Here is a 24134-nt window from a genome sequence, read left to right as displayed (position 1 = left end):
GAATTTGTTCATCCGGCTCCTCTGACTTTGCGCCCGCTCGAGGAGTACCATTGTGTCATATACACTGATGGGTCTGCGCAACCCGCGACTGGATCAAAGCACGCCTATTCAGCGGCCTGCACAATTGTAGTAGGTACTTTCGTGAACGGTGAGTTCCAGTCTGATGTCGTGCATACGCAGTCGTTGGGTGATTGTACCGCGCAGTTGGCAGAACTGAAAGCTCTGGTGCTTGCACTTGAGTTTGCTGATCCTCAGGTCACCACTCTTATAGTGAGTGACTTGTTCTATTGTGTTCAATCATACAACGAGAATTTACACTTTTGTAGTCAAAATGACTTTCGTGATTCGAAAGGTAGCACAGTGAAGCACAAAACGCTTTGGGTTCGAGTGGCAGAACTTAAAGAAGGTCTGCCCCACGTGAATGTAATTCACACTCTTGGTCACCAACGTGTTAGTGTCCATGCTGTCGGTAACAGTTTGGCTGACGAAGCAGCAAAAACCGAAGTGGCGACATATTTAGTAGCAGCAGTTACAAGATCCAAAACTAGGATTGATGATGACATCTTGGCAGCTATTGCTGCGTCCGAGACAGAGACGGGTTTTCCGAAAGGATTCCCTTCCCGCTACCATTATCGTTTAAGTCCTGATAACGTCCTGTTAGTGAGGATTAACGACATTGGTGACAGATTGATTCCCAACGCGGACTGCAGACCATCTCTGATTACAGCTGCCCACGAAGGTGTTGCGTCTGCGCACGCCGGCGTTTCGGCGACTGTATCTCTTTTGCAGCAACGTTACTGGTGGTTCGGTTTGTACATACAAACGCAAGCTTATGTTCTTTTATGTGACATTTGCCAGCAGATTAAACCTTCTACTGTCGCGCGTCCACCACAAACGCAGCTGTTTATATCTAATCAACCACTTGCGTGTGTTTATTTAGATCACTGCGGTCCTTTTTCCTCTGATACTGCGTACAAGTACATCTTGGTTGCAGTGGATTCGTGCACACGTTTTCTGTGGGTGTGGCCGCAAACGAGTACTGATGCCCGGACGGTCATCAAGGACTTGCCTGTCTTTATTGGGAGTTTTGCATGTGGTACCCTTCATTCTGACCAGGGTCCTGCGTTTGCCTCTAGGGCTTACAAAGAAGCCATGAGAAGTTTGGGGGTCCAAGTCAAATTTTCATCTCCATACCGGCCTGAGGGCAACAGTGTTGTGGTGCGAATGAACCCTGACCTAAAGCAATCTTTGACAGCAAGGGTTTTAGGTACAGGCCGAAGCTGGCTGACCCACTTGTATGACGTGCAACGTGCACTTAATAATCTCCCTAGAAGGTCTCTGGGAGGGCGGACCCCATACATGATGCTCTTTGGAGTAAGAATGTTTGTTCCAGACCTTGAGGGTCTAGACATGGTGGCGGCTGCCGTGCCTTTTGACCTAGATGATCACTGTGCTGTATTGCAGAATCTACAAGAAGCAAGAGACACTCTGGCGAAGGAACACGTACCCTCTACATGCGAAGCTGAGCTCCAGATTCCGGTAGTCGGCTGGCTACCTCGAGTTGGTGATCTGGTCCGTGAGAAGGTGGAGAACAAGAAAGAGTTTGGCCCCTCTTATCGTGCACCAGTCCCGGTGCTTGGAGTCCAGGGTACACGTACAGTCATTTTACCACCACTTCCTGGTCGCTAGGAAAACAGGTACATCTCGATTGACAATGTCAAGCTACAGCGAGTGGCCGATACTTCATAGTATGACACCTTCAGTTTCTTGCCCTTCCATTCTGCGAAATTCTGTTGTGATGCCGCCCACGACCATCATGCCTGAGGTTGCCGTTGAGATGCATGGTGTTGCTTCCCCTCCTATACCGCCTATTGATGGTGGTTTGCCTGATGATCCTGAGTATGCTTATCCTGCAAGTGTCCCGTTGCCTCTTTTACATTCAACAGCGATTAACCAGTCCCGTTCTTCCTTTGACACTGAATCAATGACTTCCACTGCCCCTTCCAAAATTGCTATATTTTTTGCCTGGTTCAAGAGACATTTTTTAGTGGCACCATGGACTTACATCTGGCTGGTGCTAATATGTATTTTTTTGTTCATGACAATTGGCTTTGTGGTAGTGTTTTTTAAAATTATAAATGGACACTACCTGACTGAACGATCTACAATTGGATCAATTGCTGGAATTTTGGCCCCCATTCCTCATCACGCATTATGAAAAGGGACCAGACTTTTGTGAACATTACTGCCTGGCCTGTGTGTGATGGGATCGCTTGGGATGCTGTTAAATTTCAAATTCATGGACCTACCGAAGTGATTAATGTGCCTAATGTATTTCGTGTTTCTATGGGTGATGTAGTTAAACAGAATATCCGATCTGATGATTGGGATGTACAAGCAATAGAAGCACTATTTTCTGATCTAAAATATGATGCTGCATTTGATCCTGGAGATTTATATTTGAATTCTGCTAATTATGGTGAACAATTTTGTTATCAACATTATGGCACGCATTTCCTACACAGAGCAAATACTTTTCGAAAGTTTGTTAATTACACACAATGGGAACATTGTCCGGCTCCTCATCATGGCAGTTCTACAACGTTAGTGAACAAGTTCACATACTTTTCGGATTTTAGTGTGTCAAAACCGGCCTCCTTTTATTTTAAGATGGCGCCTGAAACCGCCTCGAAGGTAAGGTTGACACATACCAAATTATTATATTCCAAGTCCTTTATGGACGAATTGGCTGTCGGAGGCTATGAGCTATGGAAAGCTACTATCGATCTTAAATCGGTTTGGGGTACTAAACCTTGGCAGGTTCAGGGAACGGAAGCTTTGCATCGCGCCTGTCTTATCTCAAACCACATTTTATTTTTGAATTCATCTATTTTTCAGACAACCTGTTTGGGTTTGGCAACGTCTAAAAAATTGAATTCCCCCACAATCCCGGATCTGGGTGCTTACCCCAATTGGGGTAATTTCACAGATCTATCCCTTATTAAGTTGCAGTCCCTCATTTCCAACACCACCTTTAATGTTTCGGCGTTTAATCCTGAGGGGTGGTTGGTATGGCAAACTGGTTCAGATTCTTGTCAACGTCGATTTTTAGCCTTGGAACCTGGGTACACTCAAGTCAGGGTAGATCCTCGTTTTGAATCATCACACACTTTAACTACCTACTCTGTGGGTAAGTTATGCCAGTCGTGGCTGCAACATTCCACATTAGCATCTGTTAAACTTCATTTGTCACGTTTAGATGACAAAATTGATTTGAATGATTTTATTAAAGGTCCTGTAGTAGGCAGGTCCAAAAGATGGGTATATGCTATTTACAACGAAGTTTGGAAATTGTCACAAATTGAGGCTGCCTCCAGATTGCGTGCTATTGACGAGGCCAATATGGAAAAAGTTTTGGCTGTGATTGATAATAGTATAAATACCTTGTCTTCTAGAATTTACACTTTAGATAATATTGTTTCATCTGTCGTAGACATTGTGCAGGATGATTTGTCTGTGTTGTACCATGGCCAGAATCAGTTGCGTTATGTTATGCAATTTGCATGGACTTTACAAACGTTAAAGGCAGGGAAGGTCCCATGGGATTACATGAATGTTTCCTCTTTGTTCCTCCCTTTTAATTTAACTGCCAAACAACAGTTTATGTCTATGAAGGATGCGACTTATTCATTACTGCACATTGAGAAGTTAGAACCATTGCCTTTCTCTATTGCTGAGTTAAATTCAGCCGTGTGGCTTATCCACGGCGTAATCACTTTACCTTTTTCGCTTTTTAAATTGAGTTCATGCATGAAACATTATGCTCTGGGCAGATATGAACAACTTGGTAGTGCATTCCTGCACGAAGTTTGGTCGCTCCCGTTTACATATAGATGCATGCGGGAGGGCACAGAGGTTTATCTGAAGGGTGAGGAATGCACTTCTGCTCCTGATCATTCTGTGGTGTGTAGACACATACAATTACATGGGGCTTGCAATGTACACGCTCCTAATTTAGCTTGCGTTTTGAAAGGTGTACCTGTGCCAGTTATAACCCCTTCATTCACACTGCTTGCTAACGGTAGTTATTTTCTTTTAAATAATGAAAATTGCTGTGGGATGCTAAAGGGCATTCCATATATAGTCACTGTTTCACAGCGTGTAGTGTGCTGTAATAATGTCCTTTTCCCACCCCCGCATGGCCGGCTCGATGTTTCTATCTGGTCTTCGATTCCAACCTTGAGCGCAGAGTTCAACCAGATGAGCAGAATAAGGGCTCTTTTGTCTCAAAGGGAGGTCGCTTTAACTTCTTCCCGCGAAACCTTTCTTCTTCACGTGGCAAACACCCGCACGGAGGTGCAGGCGCTGTTGAATACTGACCTCCCCTTCCATTTTGGAACATTGATACAGACTATCTTTAATGCCTCGTCTACGACCGGCATAGTTCATTTTTTTAAAATAGTGGGCTCCGGCCTCATGACCTCCTTTCAGACTATTTTTGGTGTGATTCCCGCATTTTTTCATTCTATTTTTTCCAGCGTCTTCGGAGGTCTTCCTTTGCTTCTTGCCCTTATTGCTGGAATACTTTTGCTGGTTTGCGTCCTACGCAATGGCTGCGCAAATTGCGTACAGAGACAACATGCCCCGGTTGTTTCATCTGCGTAACCGGATGCTTGAATACTATGGCACGTTGCCTCTGGCGACTTTAAGTGTCGCGTATGGATTATCCTTCATGTTTCCCTTTTTTACTTGTGTGCAACCCGTCTTTCACTGCCTGGATTGTCCATTCCAGTGGGCTCTGGATTTGTGCCTTTCAACCACGGTGTCACCTGTACCGGATTTTGGTCAACTGATGGGCCCCATGAGTATGAATGTTCTGGTGTTGGGTTTATGGGCTTGGGTGCGGCACATGGAGTCCTTGGGAATTGGGCCTTTGAAGAGGCTGCGATTGACTTTCTGGAACGCAGGTATTTCGAGAACCATTACTGTTGTCCCCGAGTGGTGCTGGAGGCTCCTATTGTGAGTGAACACGTGTGTTCCTTTCCCTTGTTAAACTGGATGGCAGATACTTTTGCGGAACGCTCCAATGATTTCCTCTTGGAGGCTGTTGCAACTTATTGTGCCTATACTTTTAGGGCTTGACTTTTTATCTTGATCGATCCTTGATGTATCGATCGATGTCATTTTTTTTTTTTTTACTCTTCCCATTTTTTCATGTTTTTTTTTCAACCTGGCGACATCTTGTTCTGTTTTTGAATTTTTTTCTTTTTTTGAACTTTACACTTACCTTATATGGACTTATAGTTCATGCCCTTGGTTCCGTTCTTTCTAACTTGAACTCTGCGTTCTTGATAAGTGCGCCCCTAGTGGTTAGTAGTCCGATCAAAGGGGTGTGTAGTGTGGGTTAGCCATGCCCTATGTACAACGCTAAGTTAGCATAACCTCGATGGCTGTTAGAAAGCCAGCTTGCTGCTTCTGCTGCTTTTGCACGCGACACTGTTGTTACAAGTCATTCATTCGAGAACTGCTGACTCGACTTTGCTTCACATGAGAACTGTCTGTTGTTTAACATCCTTAACAGTGAGCTGTGACCTTGGTCTGTACACCGTGTAAAGAACAAGTCTGGGTCACTAGATGGGGCAGGTTGTTGTGTTCAGGTTGATCGTACCACTTCTTAGCCATAACATACATACAGCTGCCAATACCTGAAAGACGAGCCCTTTAATATTACAGAGCAGCATGTTTTCTGTTACATTCGAAACGAAGAGCTGTTGCAGGAGAGAGCCTAGCTGATCCTGTGATGTGATTCCACTAAGCTGATCTATAAGGTATGGGGTCCCCCATGCAAGCCTAAGAGACCTTCTATTAGTCTAATAATACCTTATTAGTTTCTAGAGAAAGGAGGGTGGGTGCTTTCCACTGTCATTATTATTATGATTGCTCATTTCATTTTCTATGGTATTGTAACAATGCTGATGGTGATGATCCTAACCATTTGTCTGCTTGTGTTAGCCAAAGTACTGCATCTTAGGACGCGAGGTTTATAAAATAAACTCTTTAAACTTTACCGTGTCTTTGTTATTCTGTTGTGGACTGATATATAGCTACCAACGGGTACTTCGGATTCCCACCACTCCTGAGAGTATCTAAGTCGCTTGCTCTGGGTTGTCTATACATTGGGACCGCCGAGCTAAATCTCGGATAACGAATGTGACACTAAGCTAGTCGGATAGGGGTTCTTAGTTCTGAGGGGAGTTTCTGGTACACCACAATTCTCTGAGGTCCTGGTTTCCTGCGCATAAGCAGAATCCCTGCAACAAGAGATTACGTTGTAAAGCCTAGGGATTCATCAGATGGTAGCTTGTTAGATGGTTAGCTACTGAGGCAAAGGGAGCTAGTGTATCCCCTGTAGAAATTCTAGACTTGCCCAAATCCAGCCCTAGTCTCTAAAAGCCTATGTCTCAATTTGGAGGATCAGCGGAGTTCCAGTGGTTTGGAAAAGAGTTGTAACCGCGGATGAGTGAGTATTAATAAGGTTGCACGTTGTATTTGTTTATGTCAACCTTCGGTGTTTGGGTGAGATTGCGTGGTGCAATTCAATTATTTTTTATTTGTAGTAAAGGTGTAAATGCTCAAAATGTTGAGCAGTTGAAGTTGTTATCGGATTGGATGTAGCCTAAGATCCTAAGACTCCTCAGTACAATTTGACTCCTGAAACAATTGCTGGGATTACACAGGTGATTGAGTCAATGATACAACAAGGTATTTTGAAAGAGATAATGGGGAGTCCATGTAACTCACCCATCATGGGCTTGGTGAATTCTAGAGGTAAGTACAGCATAGTGCAAGATTTGAGAAAGATTAATAACATTGTTGTTCTCTGTTGTCCAGTGGTGCCGAATCCAGCTGTGATTCTATTTCACATTCAGAATGTATGTTATTCCTTTTTCTCCATCCCCTTGCATGAGGACAGTCAGTAACTTTTTGCCTTCCAGTTCCAGAATTGTGTTTTGGCATGGTGCCAAGTCCCACTGGGATATACAGACAATCCCTTGCTCTTTAATCAGATCCTTAAAAAGAACCTTGAGTACCTAATTATGCCCTGTAACTCTGTCCTGGTGCAATACATAGGTGATTTGCTAGCTGCATCTGATACCCAGGAACCTTGTAAACAAGATACCATTACACTGCTGAATCAATTTCAATTTCAATTTATAATCTTTATTCGGTTCTTAAAAAGACACCATAAAAGCGCAAATACAATATATATTTACACAAATTAAAAACACAGCAAGTGATATTCAGTTTAAAAATATAAATATTAAAATTTTCTGTACTCAGGTAGAGGGCCAGGGGATTTGAAGAGTTTTAAATGTTCAAATCACGTTTAGGGGCCAATGTCTCTGGTGTTCCTCAGTCTTGTTGCAATTCGAATAAAGTTTATCGTGCAAAACAGGGTATAAGCGTCCTCCGCTTCCTGTAGGAATCTCAGCGCCAGTTTTGCGTGTTTAAATTTTTGCTCTTTCAGGATTCCCACCAGGAACTTGCGTCTTGGCATCGTGTAGAATGGACACAGTAAAACAAAATAGAGGGTATCCTGCGGAGATCTAAGATCGCAGCCGCAGGTACCCTTCTCTTCCACTGTGTGGGTAAACCCAGATGGCACTGCAAGGATATGGTGTAACATGTTAATTCTTAAACGGGTCATGAGGTAGCGATCCTGCGCGTTGTACATGACCCTCAGATAGGGTTCCATACCTTGCTTCGCAGTGAGGTCGTTATACGAGTGATTAGTGGGTTTATGCTTCTCTTTTTCAGCCCTTGATGTCTTCAGGTGTGTAAGAAAAAGTTTTTTAACCAAGATCTTGCTCTCCAGGGTCAGAGAGTCGGGGGATGAGAAGTATTTAGAGCAACCAATCTCTATTAACGACTTCTTGACAAATTTCAGCCAGGGGATTGCGTGGCCTTTGTCTCTTTTGAGGCAGTCCTCGATGATTTGTCTTGTAAGGGCCGCCTCAGGGTTGGTCCATACTTTCACCCATGTCAGGAGAGGTTTGGATTTGATTTTATCCTCTAAAAAGGGTTCTCCTACCTCTTCGTGTATAATGTGGGCCGAAACACTCTGTGGAACTTTTAGTATTCTTCGTAAGAATTTGTTTTCTTCAGTCTGAAGCGGCTGTGCTTTTTTGCCCAGGAAGCCCCACACTTCTGCCCCATAACTTACTTTCGCACAGCAGATGGATCTGTATAAGGTCAGAATTTGTTCCGGGGACCATTTCCCTAATCTTTGCCCATACCCCATGATTGCTCCTACTGCAGCTGCCAGTTTTGTAGAGTGCTTCTCAATCAGGGGTTTGAACGATAAGTCGTGATCGAATAACACCCCCAAGTACGTAAAAGACTTGACCTGGTCTATTTTATGTGACCCGATGTTATAGGTGAAAGTTCCTTTTGTGGGTTTCCCAGATGACATAATATAGGACTTTTCCAGGTTTGTTGCCAGGTCCAGTTTGTCCATGAATTTGACAAACCCGTCAATTAGTTTTTGCAGTCCCAGAGGTGTTCTAGAGAGCAGGACCGCGTCATCGGCGTAGAGTAGTACGGGCACTGCTCGGTGACCAATTTGGGGTGAGTCAACTTTGAGCTTAAGGAGGTCCTTTTCCAATGCATTAATGTAAATAGAGAAAAGGAAGGGCGCGAGGATGCATCCCTGCCTTACTCCACTATTGCAGGTGAAAGGATCGGTCTTTTTACCTTCCTGGCTGTACCTTACACTTGCAGAGGTGTTCCGGTGGAGGTTTTGTAGAGTGTCGACTAGTGATTGGTCCACTCCTAGATCCTTTAGCATAGCCCAGAGCTTTCTCCTGTTTACACGATTGAAGGCCGCTGAGAGGTCCATAAACCCCATATGTATTGACCCCCTCCCGGCGATGGTATATTTTGCAATCAGGAGGTATAGATTTAGGCATTGATCGGTAGTAGATCTGCCTTTCCTGAAACCGTATTGGATTTCGGAGAGGATTTGTTGCTCCTCTGCCCAATCTTGCAATCTCGATAGGATGACTCGCCCCAGGACCTTGGCTGTCACGTCGATGAGGGAAATAGGTCGATAGCATTGGGGGTCATCACGGTTGCCTTTTTTATAGATGGGGACTATGGTCGCCGTTGACCAGGACTGGGGGAGGCCTACCTCCCCTGCCTCATTTAGCACCCTCGTAAGTAACGGAGCCCATAGTTCAGGTCTACTTAGGAATAGGTCTGGTGGAATTCCGTCCGGGCCCGCCGCTTTATTTTTGCTGAGCCCGGTTATTCCTAGTTCGACCTCCTTCAGGGTAAAATTTAGCTTTACGGGCTGATGGGCCTCCGCTAGCTCCTCCTGGGGTGCCTTGTTTGAATGGTTATATAAGCTCTGGAAATGTTTCTGCCATTGTTCCGGCAGAATGGTGTTCATGATTTTAGGAGCCCCTTGGTCCTGGAAACAGGGGGCGTTGATCACTTTCCAGAAGGCAATAGAGTCTTTTCTTTCTGCGGCGTCCCTTAAGTCTTCCCAAGCCTGGTTTTGTATACTTTGCTTTCGTGCCTTCAGAGCTTTTTTGTATTCAGCTCTGTTCCGTGCCACCTTCGTTTTGTCCCTTGGTTGGTCGTGGAGGCTATCCTTCAGGTTTTTCAGCGCCTTTGTACAATTTGAGTCAAACCAACGGGGGTTTAGGGGTATTTTATTCTTAGCTCCTGTGGTATGTAAGGAGTTATTTATAACCTGCGCAATTTCTTCAAATGCCTTCACCACCTCGGCTCCGGTTACACAGGGGTCAAGACGTTTATCGATTGCTGCTGGGGCTTCGAGTAATAGTCTTTTAAGAAAACTGTCCGCATCAATTTTGGCCCATTTGATTCTTCTACCCTGGTCCACTACTCTTTCCATAATGGCAGGTCTCTTTTGGAGTGAAAAAACAAAACCTTCCATTTTAATGATCACCGGATTGTGATCACTGAAGCTGCTGGCCTCTATGATGATTGTACTGATGCTTCTTTTTTGATTGGGAGAGACTAGTGCAAAGTCGATGTAAGAGTGACAACCTCTTCCTTTGAATGTTGGGGTTAATTCTCCTTTCTCGTTTAGGGTAACAAGGTCTAGAGTTTGGATTAGGTTGTGCCTTTTCATAAGTCTTTCTAAATCCCAGCCCTCTGTTGAATGGGTAAAGTGAGGGCCTTTCATGATCGTGCATCTTGACCAGTCCTTGTTGAGGGTATTAGTTTCTCACAAAGGTGACAATTGAAATCTCCCATTAGTATTAAGTCCGTGAGATTTGGTGTCTTAGATAAAAAGTTCAAACAATTTTCTAGTTCATTTATGGCTATACCCTTCTCCGTTATAGCCGGTGCGTTGTACCAGTTCATTAGCAGGAATGTTAAACTTGGTGAGGTGAACCTTAGTACTTGGAGGTTCTGTGTGGCCCATTTGGTGTTGGACCAGGTGCCCTTGATGTCTAGATTGACGTAGACCGCGAGCCCCCCACTTGCTCTCCCCGAAGTAGCTTTTTTTGCAGGGACGAAGAAGCTTTTATAGCCTTCCAGGCTGTAGGCGTGCGGTTCAGTGGCCCAGGTCTCTTGCAGGCATAAAATATGGAATTTGCTTATATAGCTGCGCCAGTCCTGGGATGCGAACTTGGCCGCTAGCCCTGCGATGTTCCAGGTAGCTATTAGTAGGTTGTCATGGAACATGACCTTGGGTGTTCTTTTTCCCTCGCCTTGCAAAGGCTTTGATTGTTTATCCGTTGCGGGTGCAGCAACCCGGCTTGGTTGCGGCCTGTAGGGGGTGGCCATTCTTCTATGAGTAGAATGGGAGTTATCTGTTGTGGGATTTATCCCCTCCCCTTTTCCCCGGTTGGTATTCGGTGGTGTGCTACTGCCTCCTATGGTGTGCACAGGATCCAAAGCATCAGTTTGGCCCTGGTCGGTTCCTTCTTTTATCCCTGTTGATGGTAAAGTTGGCTCCTTCCTGTATTTGATTTTTGGAGGTGAATAGCCCAATCTCTGTCAGTCCACCCCTTCAAGTGTACTGAACCTATTCCAGTGGGCGTACTGTGTAATGGAGGAGTCATAAGTTGGAAATACAGGATTTGGCCTTTGCCATTGAGGTGGGCCATATTGGGAACCCAAATGCGATGTTCTGTCAGGACCAATATTCTGCCTGGGCCTTTGAGGTGCAAAGGGGTAAAAGTAGGATAGATGAACCGGGTGAATTTGTGATCGAGTATAACTCGGGGGAGCGTTGCAGATGAAGTTAACAGCCGCCCTGTCTCTAAAGTTCACCGTAATAATATCCCCTGCAATGGTCTTGATACCTTTGCCGATCCACTCGCCCCTTCTCACTGCAAGGATTTCCCCGTGGATGTTTAGGGGCAAAGGTCTGTGTATTTGCAGCCACTGTATACATTTGTTTTTTAATTCAATTTGTGATTCCCGTTGACCCTCCTTTAAAGGAGGAATTCCTGTTAGGACGACTACAAAGGGCAATGCCTCAGGCGGAAGATTAATTGTCCTGAAGCATATTGCAGTTTTCTTATCGTTAGTGGTTGTCGCGGTGGGAATCCGTGGGGACTTAGGGTCCACCTTAGGGGTTAGGGCCTTATTTTCTTCTAACATTTGTGAAGATCCGAGTGGAAGTTTATTATTGCCAGTGGGTGTTTGATTTTTATTTTTGCCTACTTGCGGGGTAGAGGCGACTTTTTGTTTTTCCTGAGCTCCTTTCTGCGTGACACTGGTGTTATTGAGCTTAGCCCCCCCATTGGTTGCTAAAGAGACCTTATCTCTTGGTAAACTTATTGGTGTACGGTCCTTTAGTTTTGTCGAGTCCCGTTCCTGCACAGGATGGGTTTTCGGGCTGATCCCCTTATTATTGACCAGTGATGTCAGTCTATCTATTTTTGCTATGAGGGGTTTTAACAGCACCGTGATGGAGTGCTCCAGGTCAAGTTTAAGATCCGCCACCATGTTGGTTATCCAGCATGGTATTCCAGGTGTAGATGGGTTTAAAGGCGTGATCAGATTGTGATTACTGGATTTTACGTGACCTTTTTTCCTCCTTTGTATATGGCCTTCCCTGTGCGGCGTTTTTTCCGCGGGGGATATGTCTTTATCATAAGTGTTTATTTGAATGCTTGTTTGTGCACCAGGTCTATCCCTGCTGGTTTCAGCGGGCGCCTGGGCACAAGGGAGGTCAGCAAAAGATGGTGGGGTTATGGGCCGGCTAGTGTCCATCTCCTCTGCCAAGTCTTCGGAGGCTTCTGATAGATTAATCAGTGAATCCTGAGTTTCTTGAATGATAGTTACAGGTGGTAAGGACAATCTTCTCTCGGTGTTAGCTATGGCATCCGAAACCGCCCCTATAGTCTGTTTGAGCATTTTGTCGATGGCAGTAAGGGTCGGTAGAGGGGGTGGATGATCCGATTTGGTTTTTGTGCTTGATCTTAGGGTAGGCATCCTGGTTTTCTTGGTAGTTTTCCTCATTGCAAGGGGTACTATATTGGGGGGTAGCGGGCAGATGTAGCTTGTCTCGAGGGGATGGCCAGTAGTCAGGCTAGTTGCCGTAAAACTGTTAGCGGTGTATTTTTAAAAGGGCAATTTTGGGGGGCTGGCCCAGCCCAGCCTCTTCTGGCCCCTGAGGGCCACAGAGGGCCCGCCCTTTGCCCGGGCTTCGCTCGGCGTCCCGCTCGCGTCCCGCTAAGCGTTACCGCACTTTGTTTGTAGAGGGTGTTGCGGCCGGGGGCGTGGCTTGCTGGGGGTGCGGCCGTGCACACCTGTGCAGCGCGGGGGCTCCTGGTCTCTGTAGTCCCTGCGTCACTCGCCCCCAATTACCTTGCACAGTTCTTTGTTCCTCCCGGGTGCTGGATGCTGGGTGTAGACCCGCTGCCTCGACCCCACACCTGAGCGCCGCGCAGCGGCACCCGCGAAGCGGGTGCTGCAAGCTGTTAACGCGGGACTCAGGCGGTCAATCCCTCCTGGGACACAGGGAGGCTGCGGGAGCAAATGGCGGTTATCAACAGTAAGTAAGTCCCACTGTGCTCTGGAAAGTTTCGCTTTTCAACAGCGCTTGGACGGCCGGGGGCGTGGCTTGCTGGGGGTGCGGCCGTGCACACCTGTGCAGCGCGGGGGCTCCTGGTCTCTGTAGTCCCTGCGTCACTCGCCCCCAATTACCTTGCACAGTTCTTTGTTCCTCCCGGGTGCTGGATGCTGGGTGTAGACCCGCTGCCTCGACCCCACACCTGAGCGCCGCGCAGCGGCACCCGCGAATCGGGTGCTGCAAGCTGTTAACGCGGGACTCAGGCGGTCAATCCCTCCTGGGACACAGGGAGGCTGCGGGAGCAAATGGCGGTTATCAACAGTAAGTAAGTCCCACTGTGCTCTGGAAAGTTTCGCTTTTCAACAGCGCTTGGACGGCCGGGGGCGTGGCTTGCTGGGGGTGCGGCCGTGCACACCTGTGCAGCGCGGGGGCTCCTGGTCTCTGTAGTCCCTGCGTCACTCGCCCCCAATTACCTTGCACAGTTCTTTGTTCCTCCCGGGTGCTGGATGCTGGGTGTAGACCCGCTGCCTCGACCCCACACCTGAGCGCCGCGCAGCGGCACCCGCGAAGCGGGTGCTGCAAACTGTTAACGCGGGACTCAGGCGGTCAATCCCTCCTGGGACACAGGGAGGCTGCGGGAGCAAATGGCGGTTATCAACAGTAAGTAAGTCCCACTGTGCTCTGGAAAGTTTCGCTTTTCAACAGCGCTTGGACGGCCGGGGGCGTGGCTTGCTGGGGGTGCGGCCGTGCACACCTGTGCAGCGCGGGGGCTCCTGGTCTCTGTAGTCCCTGCGTCACTCGCCCCCAATTACCTTGCACAGTTCTTTGTTCCTCCCGGGTGCTGGATGCTGGGTGTAGACCCGCTGCCTCGACCCCACACCTGAGCGCCGCGCAGCGGCACCCGCGAAGCGGGTGCTGCAAGCTGTTAACGCGGGACTCAGGCGGTCAATCCCTCCTGGGACACAGGGAGGCTGCGGGAGCAAATGGCGGTTATCAACAGTAAGTAAGTCCCCTGAATCACATGGCTGAGAATGGACCTGAAGTGTCCAGAGTAAGTTGCAGTATTGTCAGTGAGAAGTTCTGTCTCCAGACATCACCGCAAAAAGGGAGCGAGGAAGGTGTCGCAAAACAGAATCTCGGTGATTCTGAAAATAAATCCTCCAACCACCCACCGAGAATTTGGAATATTTTTGGGAATGGTGAGCTACTGTCAACAGTGGATACCCAACTTTTCTCTGGTGGCCAAACCTTTACAAATGCTGACACACAAGTATGTGTCGGATCGGGTACCATGGGATAACAATTGTTTGGTTGCCTTCCTAGAGGTGAGACAGCGTCTCTGCCATTCCCTGGCACTGAGAATTTATTTATTGAGTTTTATATAGCGCTGGCTAGACCCGGAGGTATCAGAGCGCTTTACATAAGGAAACAGCGTGTTCCAAGATTACAAAAATATTCACATTAATTACAGAAAGGTTACAAATTCAATAACAGGAGTTATTAACAACCATGAAAAACAAGATCCACAAAAAAGAAAGAGGCCAGGGAGAGCAGGGAGTCCAAGGGAGGGAGTCAGCAGCAGAGAAAGAGACGAGACATAAATCCGAGGTCCGGCTGGGTAGGTGACGGCCATAGCGGTGAGCCAGAGCTTGTCTCCCCTATAGCTGTCGGAGCAGCTCCACCGGGAATCGGTCATACATTTTGGATTCTGCCAGATAAAAATGAGGATCAGGAAGGGACCGAAAGTCTAGAGTCCAGAGACGGGCTGGTGGAGCTGGCAAGGGCAGAAGGATAGGAAGGGGAGTGAATCTTGGCAGCCATCTTAAAGTCAGGCAAATCTAGTTAGCCCTACGGTGCAGGCTTGTGGCAGAAATGGCGTTCCACTCCCAAACCCTCTTAATGGCTGCCTGCTCACCTCCAAAGTGCTTGCCTCCAATATTTGCACTATCTAAGAGAGTTGCGTGAGAATGCCAGTGGGTGCAGCACAGTAACCGGCGCCACTCGGTGGGGGTGATCAGTGAACACAATGCTCACCGCAGCCTGAGGCCTCTCGGAGTAGTGCAGTACTGCTGACGGCTCCATGTCGGCTCCGGACCACTCATAGCTCATTCCTGCCGCAACTCGCCCGATCGGAACCACTCGCCCTATCGGGACACGCCCAGCCACGCTGCAGCACTCCACTGCTCTCAGCAGCGAGAATGCCTGATTATGACAACGCCTTTATGCTTTTCAGCAGTGAGAGGGAGGGCTGCGCTTTCTCGGTGCTTACACAAATGCATGGAAATGAACAAAGAACTATTACTTAATTTTTCTGCTACTCTTGATCCCGTAGTCACTTGGACTTACTGGAAGCCTTAAAGCTGTAGCAACAGTAGGTGCCAGCATAGAAAGATGTGAAAGTATTGTCATGGGTCACCCATTTACAGTGTTTGTACTCCATTCTGTAGAGAATTTGTTGGCACTTACATGCACCCAACCATTGATTAACAGGCGATTGAGTAAATAGAGAAAATGTAACTCTTAAACATTGTGCTTATTTGAATCCTGCAACACTGTTACCTTTGCCTGAATTTGAAAATGATGATGGAGAAGTAGAGCATGACTGTCCTGATATCACTAAACTATGCACTAAGCAAGACCAGATATACACTGAGTCTGATCTTATACAGTTTGTTGATGGGTCCTGCCTGAGAGATGATGGAGAAACCCTAGGAGCTGCCTATGCTGTTTGTATAGTCACAGGGGTAGTGGAAGCCTCCTGGTTTCAAAGAGTGTCTTCTGCACAAGTGGTTGAATTGACTGCTCTTACTAGAGCTTGCTCTGTTTCTGAACACTGAAAGTGACAATTTTCACTGATAGTCAATATGGCTTTGGTGTCCTTCATAACTTCAGTCAGTTATGGTCACAGAGGGGATTCATGATGTCTTCAGGATCCCCAATCTGGAGCAGTGCACATGTAATGAGTTTGTTGGAGGCATTGCAACTGCGAATCAAAATTGCTGTTGTTACGTGTTTGGCCTATGGTAGTGGAGATGATACTGTGACAATTAGTAACCAATATGCTGATGAGGTTGTGTGATATTGTGCTCATGGGGCCCGAACATTTAATGGCAAATATGTAAATAAATCTGAATCTGAAACCAATTACAACCTTTTGTAGACAACAGCTGATTCTTAGGAAGTGAAAAGGTTGCAGGAGGAAGTGCCAGAGGCAGAACAGCAGAATTGGGTTGGAGCAGGTTGTGCCAAAAGAGATGATGACATTTGCCTTTCAGCCGATGGAAGACCTTTATTGCCAGATAGTTTGTTGTCCCCAATGGCTAGACATTTTTGTGGTCCCGCACATGTTGAGAGGAATGCAATGGTCAGATTGTTTCAACAGAACTGGTTTAGCTCCCGATTTAGATTGGTGGCTGAAGGATTGTGTTGTCCGGCAACAAATGAATGTAGGGAAAGGAACCTCTGTGCGACTGAGCCACATGATAATATCAGGAGGGCCATTCAACAAGATGCAGCTGGACTTAATTGAAATGCCTGTGTGTAATGGGCTGAGATATGTTCTGGTAATTATCTTCTCGCATTGGGCTGAAGCATATCCAACCAGGAGAAACAATACTGTCACAGTAGCTAAGTTGTTGTTCAGGTAACTTATACCTAGGTTTGTTTTTCCGACTTGGCTGGAGTCAGACCGAGGTACTCATTTCAATAATGTGCTCCTGAAGGTGTTGAGTGCAGCATTACAAGTGGAGCAAAGACTACATTGAAGTTATTGCCCTGAGGTTTCAGGCATAGTCAAGCAGGTGAATGAAACGTTGAAATCCAGCTTGGCCAAAGTGTGTGCTTCAATGTATCTGAAGTGGCCTGATGCTCTACCCCTTGTGTTGATGAGTCTTCGTAGCATTCCTGATCAGAGGACCGGATTGTTCCCACATGAAATCATCATGGATCGAGCAATGAGACTGAAAGCAGTACTTGCAAATGTGCTTGTGAACATTGAAATGGTTCATTGTATGTCTCAAAGCAAACACAAGGAGATAATGGACAGACATCCAGTCACAGATCTGTGTCTCACCAGATTGGAACTGCTACTGTCCCACTGCATCAGGGGCAGTGCCATGACCTCAGTCCCGGCGACTGGGACTTGGTGAAGAAACATATTTGGAAAACGTGACTGGGACCTCGATGGCGTGGACCATTCCAAGCCTACTTGTTACGTATACTGCAGCTAAGTGTGGAGGTCTCCTTAACTGAATCCATGCTGCCTACACTTGCACAGTGAAGTGTCCCCTTGATGAAGTGATAGTGTCCCTCCCAGAAGTGCAAGCTGCAACTGAAAGGCAGCGGGGGAGGTGTGGAACAAGTCACAGAAAATCTGAAATAATCAGAAACACCACATCCTTGGCCCTAGATGGTCTTGATGAATCGATATTTGAGGTTGACACTGGGGAGTCTTGGCCTGTGATACTGACTGAGTCAGATTCAGATCCTGAGAAAGGGCCTAGTGCCGAGTGAGAGATGGAGACAGTTGGCCGAGAAGGCAGGGGAGAGAGAGAGACTAAGTCTGCTGGCAGAGCGTGTCCCCCACACTATCCCAGAGGATACTGAGGATTCTGGTCTGAGTGACAGTGAGGACGAACCGCCTGCACTCAGGAGATAAAAAGGAGTTAGAGTACCCTGTTTTGAGGTACTCATGCTCTGAATGGACATACTTTGCCGCAAATGAGAGCGAGAGAGGATTTTGGGATCTGGAGGACACCAAACCTCTTTAAATTTAAGCATGTGACTGAACTGTACTTTGGATTTGCTTTGCCATAGAATAGACTGGCAAGAGTTGCTACTGGCATGATCTCTGAACTGAAATTTGACAATTAAATTAACTTTGTTAAAAAGAATTAAGAAGATTACCTAGTCCCGAAGCTTCAGGAGGAGTGTATAGGTGTCATTTAGAAGAAGATGGAGCAGGGTTCTGGAAGACTTTGTAAATAATGTAATCCAGGGGTCTCCAACCTTTTCTGTAACAAGAGCTACATATGTTCAATGAAATTCACCCCAATCTACAAATACTAGAGATATAAAAGTGAACACCCCATCCACGATTGTCAACTGTGATCACCATGATGCATTAGGCAGGGTTTCCAGCAGTAGATTAAAAAAGGTTTTGACAAATTGAATCCAAATATTGAATGAGTACGTCATACAAACCATAGCTGCAATCCCCCTTGGACCAAGATATAAATATGAGTAATAAATCTCTACAACCCATATAACGACTTTAAATACATTTTGAAAATGCAACCATTTTCCTCCAAACATCAGTGTATGTGTTCTGAAAAGACACACATTTTTTGTCTTGAATACATGCTTTATAATTTTTGTATACATATAATCAACAAAGCAAAAGATTCCATAGTAGTAGGCTGGGCGGCATGCGGGAGAGCTACTCACAGGTAGATGGAGAGCTACTTGTAGCTCACAAGCTACTCATTGGAGACACCTGATGTAATCACACGATTAATGGAAATTCTTTTGTCATTTGCTTACGTAGAAACGTATGGAAGAAATCCTTAGAATTCATAGAGTATTTTTCTTTGCAGGTGTGGCTCATACGACTGTCAACAAAAATGCCCTGTGAGTAGGAATGACTGTTAATTTTTGTATTCACTTGTGAAACACAGAGCTTTGAAAAAGCCCTAGACTTGCATGCCTACACGGGGTGAAGCACGTGTTGGCTATATGTTCCTCACAAAAATAAATGTGGTAAACAATAAAAACACCATAACAGGGCCATTTGTGTGTACAGATGAAATCTTTCCTTACTTCAAGATATAAGCACAACTTGTTGAAATCAAACAAAAATAGAACATTTGGAGGACACACTCATTCGTCTGTCACAGTTAAATTTTAAAGAGGTGTTGTTGGCCCTTCCCGGAAATGGCTGTCACTGGAACCTCAATTACAAAAACCATCTTCCTATTCAACGGGCATTCATTCCAAGACCAAGAGTGTGTCAGGCCTTGCTTTGGTACTTCCGCATGTAGAGACTAGAGATTTATATGCACGAGTACTAATGTTCAGATTAAACATGAAAGAGTGTATTCTTTATTCATGCTTTACACTTATACTTCAAGTTATATTTGCATATGTAAACATGTACTCTTTTGCTCACATTTTACATTTAGTGTTTCAAGACAAAAGTGCACATGTATAACCATGTATTGGAAGTGCATATTAAATGCTTAACTAAACTTAGCCTGATTACAGGCTTCAGATGAAATTAATTTTGCTTTGCCAGCATGTTTTATTTTCTTTCCAGATTTATTATCATGATTTTTGTTAGTTAGACAAAGGTTTATTGTCTGAATTAGACTGCTGATAGAAAGGCCTGGGAGGAAGAACTTGGCTGCGAAAGTGGAGAAATGATGATCGAAAGAAGAATCGCAAGATATTTAAGGTTGAGAACTGCAGTCCCAGCTCAATGCGTTGGGAATACAAAGTGATGTTGCAGATGCACTCAAGTGGTAACTTGATTGGCTCCTGGTGGTGTGAAGGTAATAAAAATGTTACTGAATCTCCTGTTACTTTTAAATTGGTGTTCACACAGTTGGAGTCACCTCAGATTAATTGGACTTTGAGAGGTACAGACCCCTAAACTTGCAAATGTGAAGCTTCATGTTAAATACTAAGTTCCTTTTCTTGAAGATTTCTACTGAAGTCTGATCATGCTGACACCCCCTTCTATGCTTCCAATTTAAAGACCCTTGATAGACGTTCCTATATTTGATCTATGTTTAGAAAAGAGAAGGGACGTTTCTTTATGGAACACTTGTTTGCTTTAATCTGAGTCTATACTATTGTGGTTATCGCAGTTCGGTATGTCATTCTATTGCGCTTTAACCTACTGAGATATTTCTGCTTACCTACTGCATTGCTGCATTTATTGAACTTACTTTTGGTTTCCATACATACTGGATTGATTGGAAATCTAAAATAAAAACCTTTAACTATATTCAGCGATTCCTGGTCCTTACTGTGAAGTTACATTGGCTTCACAAGCTAAAAAATATTGTTGATGCTTTTTCCCTTTCAATGCTTCATGCCAGCTAACAAAGGTCGATACGACCTGTGGGGAAAAATCTTTGACAACTTGACTAAGAGATTATGTTGTAAGGCCCAGTGCTCCATCACCATATTCTTACTCTCACTTTGCCTTTATCCTAAACATCTGGTGTCTTTTGACATTCACAGGCGATATTAACCAGGGAACACCTCTGGTCTGTCTCGATGTCAAAATTTACAAGGGAGGTGAACCTAGTATGTATATATAAGAGACTATCAGACTACAACCGCTGAGACATCCTTCACTCTAGGCACTGACCCCCCAAATACTAGAACCCAGATTATGCCAGGAGCGGCAGGACCAGATGCTTGCCCTGGGGCAGACACTGCTTCTCAACTACTGACAAGAGACACCTTTATTGTTCTAGACCCTTGCCTGTGACAACCAAGACTCTAAGATCACAAATAACTGCCCAGATTTGGAGCCTTAGTGGGAGGAAAATATCCAGATGGAAGTGCCAGACACAGAGGACATCTTGATGTGGGGTTGAAACCAATCAAACCTGTCAATACTGGCTAGATCGCCACATACGAACCCCAGGCATTGACTGCTAATTACACGTTCAGAGTTCATCTATGGAGAGTGGGACCAGCTGAAGTGGGAGTCCAATGCTGGTTCTTATGTCAAATATCTATCAGCTTCCTGGTGAACAAGGCTTACAATACGTAAAATCAGGTCTTGTAACACTCAAGGAGCGGCAACCGTCATACACTCAGGTGCTGCATATTCTAAGCAACACATAGAAGGAGCTATGGAATGACTCCAATTTAGGAGTAAAATCTCCTTAATGTATAGTGGCTTAACTAGAAACCTCAACCATATAATCCAAAATGATACACTTTTACCTTAAGACACCCATATGCAGATTTACTATGATCTAGCTGCATGCAGCGCCATATTTACCATGTGCTGCTTGGTGATGACCTCATTGCCAGCACAACCCAAACAACACTACGCCTTGTGAGCCTAAGAAAGTTTTATAGTGAGATGGTGCAAAAGATAATGAATATGGAATGCCTTTCGAACTAGAGGCCCTGCCTTGTGGACAATCTTCATGAGAACTGATCAAGAGTAGACTGTGTAATATGTGCACTTTTCATGATTATAATACGCATTTCATGCAGAAAAACCACAAAATGTCACCCACCCCAACTTCTGCCAGTTATTTGCGCTGGTTTTCATTTTGAGCTAATATTCAAAGCGATATTAGCTTGCGCTACTATACATGAAATTAGCGGGTATGGGTTTGTGTTGACTCATATGGCTCTTTGTACAGTTCCCATTACTTATTACACAATTAGCATTTCTTGTCAGTGGTTTCATGTTATTCACCACTATGCACTCGTAGACATCTCCAATGAAAACAAAAAACCCTTTGTGCACTGAAGTTAGTTGATGTTACTGTCACTGTCACTTTGCCTCACATGAGCGTCCGTGCAAAACGTTAGTAGTTGTGACCCATATTCCTGTTCATTTGCCTGGAAGTCTCAAACTCACTGATTTTAATGTTCATTTTCGGCTTAAAGTTGGCAATATGGATTAGTGGTGAAATGTTAGCCATTGATGCCTGTTTGTAATAAGTAACATCTGACATGTATTTTGCTGTTATCAAAGGTCTTCAGAGACAGCTAAATTAGAATGGAAGAAGGCAGTTACATAGTGCAGACTACACTTAGATGTCAGAAGTTGAGCTAATATTAAAGATTCGCCTGAACGAAAGCTTATTTCAAAGACCTCTGGAGCATGACACACTGCATCCAGTGCTTAATTTGTAAAAATAAATTAAGTGCCAGGGCCCTCGTCATGAGGCCACTTCAGCTTCCCCCAACCACTGCTCCTACCAGCACTGCCAATGACAGTCCAAACACAACTACTAACCATCACACTCCTTAAAGAGTGACAGCGCAGACTATTCCAGGGCCCCAAAAGTAGTGGAACAGGTTAGGCGGCAGGCATTAGTTTTTTTTAATGTATACTGAATTTATAAACAACTGCTGTTGTGCTCATCTCAAATTAAGATAAACAGTGCCACCATGTGGTAGACTATCATATGTGCTATTGTTAACAATTACGTGCAGGTGCTGATCACCGTAAACCACTTGCTCAAATTAAGCACTGACTGCATCGGTTCTGTTGGGACTTACCTGCTGCTAGGTCCTCATCTGTACTGACAGATGGTCAGCTGAGGCCATAACCCTCTTCCTGCTGAGGAGATGCAAGGGTAAAATCCCCTTAGTCTAGTCTGCGTACTAATTACCATGCTAGGCCTAACTGGTTAAGGTCAAGCATATGTGGAGGCTTAGGAGAAAAGCACTTTATCATCTAAGTGCAAGGTTAGTTGGACATGCTGATATCTAAACTTAAACCCAGGACTCTGCCACAGAACTATTTTCAACAGACCTATCCAGCTACTTACATTCATGAATAGACGCTGAGATGTTTGGCAAGAACACTGAAATTATGCAGCAGGGAGGAACAAAATTATGTGGCAGGACTAACTAAATTATGTGGCTAGAACTGGCAAAGTAGGCACCGTTATACAGCACATTTTGTGATAGTATAGTTCTATTATTTTGTCATTTGTAAACATATTAACAGAGTCTGGGAAGATGTTTCACTTCATTAGTATCTGTTTTACACCCAAATACAGCAATAAGCAACAGAAACTAAACTAGCCAACCTTTGGAAAGTGACTTTCACTAAGCCGAAAAGTTTTTAGTAACCTGGCTTAATTTGTTGTTGTTGTTAAAATAGGCAGATTATGCAGTGGATGGTGGATTATGTAATAAATGCATCAAATAAATATGTAGCAAAAGCTGCGCCCACGAAATTGCATAATTCAAGTTCAAATGGTAGTAAGTGATCCAAAGGTAGATGCCATGTGCATTACTTCCCTGAAATCAGACTTGGGAAAAATAATATTATTTTACAGTAGCCACCATTTCTTGCCAAAGCAATTTGGCAGATGCTTTTTTATACGTGGTGCTTAAACGTCAGCTACAACCTTTCAATTTCTTTGGCAGACACACAGTTATTGCCACTGATCAATTCCTGGGATTTAACTCGTTCTCTTTAGAGATTGCCTCCTTGGATGTCTCACTCAAGTGGATGCATCTGCAAGGACACACATACCGCCCCAAAGCACATGTCTGAAGCAGAGCGCACTCCTTGAAATTCACTACCCCACAGGAAAATATCAACTGGAACACAAAAGAAATTATGATGATCCCCAATTTGCTCAAATGTACCCAGAAACGATATGTCCCACTGCATGAAACAGAGACTGAAAATGCCACATAGGAGTGAGAACCACTGAATGTCCGGGGGGTGCAATGAATTGAATTGTATGCCCTTGTCAAATGTGGATGCTGCAGTAGAGGAGATCGTAGCTGAAGGTGCTCCCATCTAGTTTGCTGCAGCAGATGACAAAGCTGGGCATGCACAGATTCAGGAGCTGCTATAGAACGCTATTACTCAAAGGCTACATGTTCATGCATGCTGCGTAACCCAGGTCCCTTACTTCTGCTAGCACAAGAGCAGTGTGAACACCAGATTAAAACACTTTTTAAATGCACACCAAAGTCCAGCCCAAGAAAGGTAGGCTTAGGGAATGTAGGGGAGAGCAAAAGTATCATTCGAGCAGTAGCGGCTCGCGGAGGGAGTTCAGTGGGGCAGTCAGGCGGGTCGAGGGAGGGGCAGGGTGGGGAAATGTAAACATCGGAATATGGATGAACGGAGGTAAGTACACATTTAAATGAATAAAACGAATTTCGCTGCGCGCACTGCATCGCAAAAGCGTTAGGGGAGAGCTTGTCAGGACAAAGCTATTTGAGAAAGTAGTGGTCGGAAACTGTAATTAAAGCCTACCAGAAAAAACACACTTAATAGGGGGTGTTGCCATGGGAGGTTGCAAAGTGGGACAAGGTGGTACTAAGGAGGAACTACTCAGTCTTT

This window comes from Triturus cristatus, chromosome 4_2, assembly GCF_964204655.1.
Source record: "Triturus cristatus chromosome 4_2, aTriCri1.1, whole genome shotgun sequence".
NCBI lineage: Eukaryota > Metazoa > Chordata > Amphibia > Caudata > Salamandridae > Triturus > Triturus cristatus.
Note: the sequence above shows the minus strand (reverse complement) of the source record.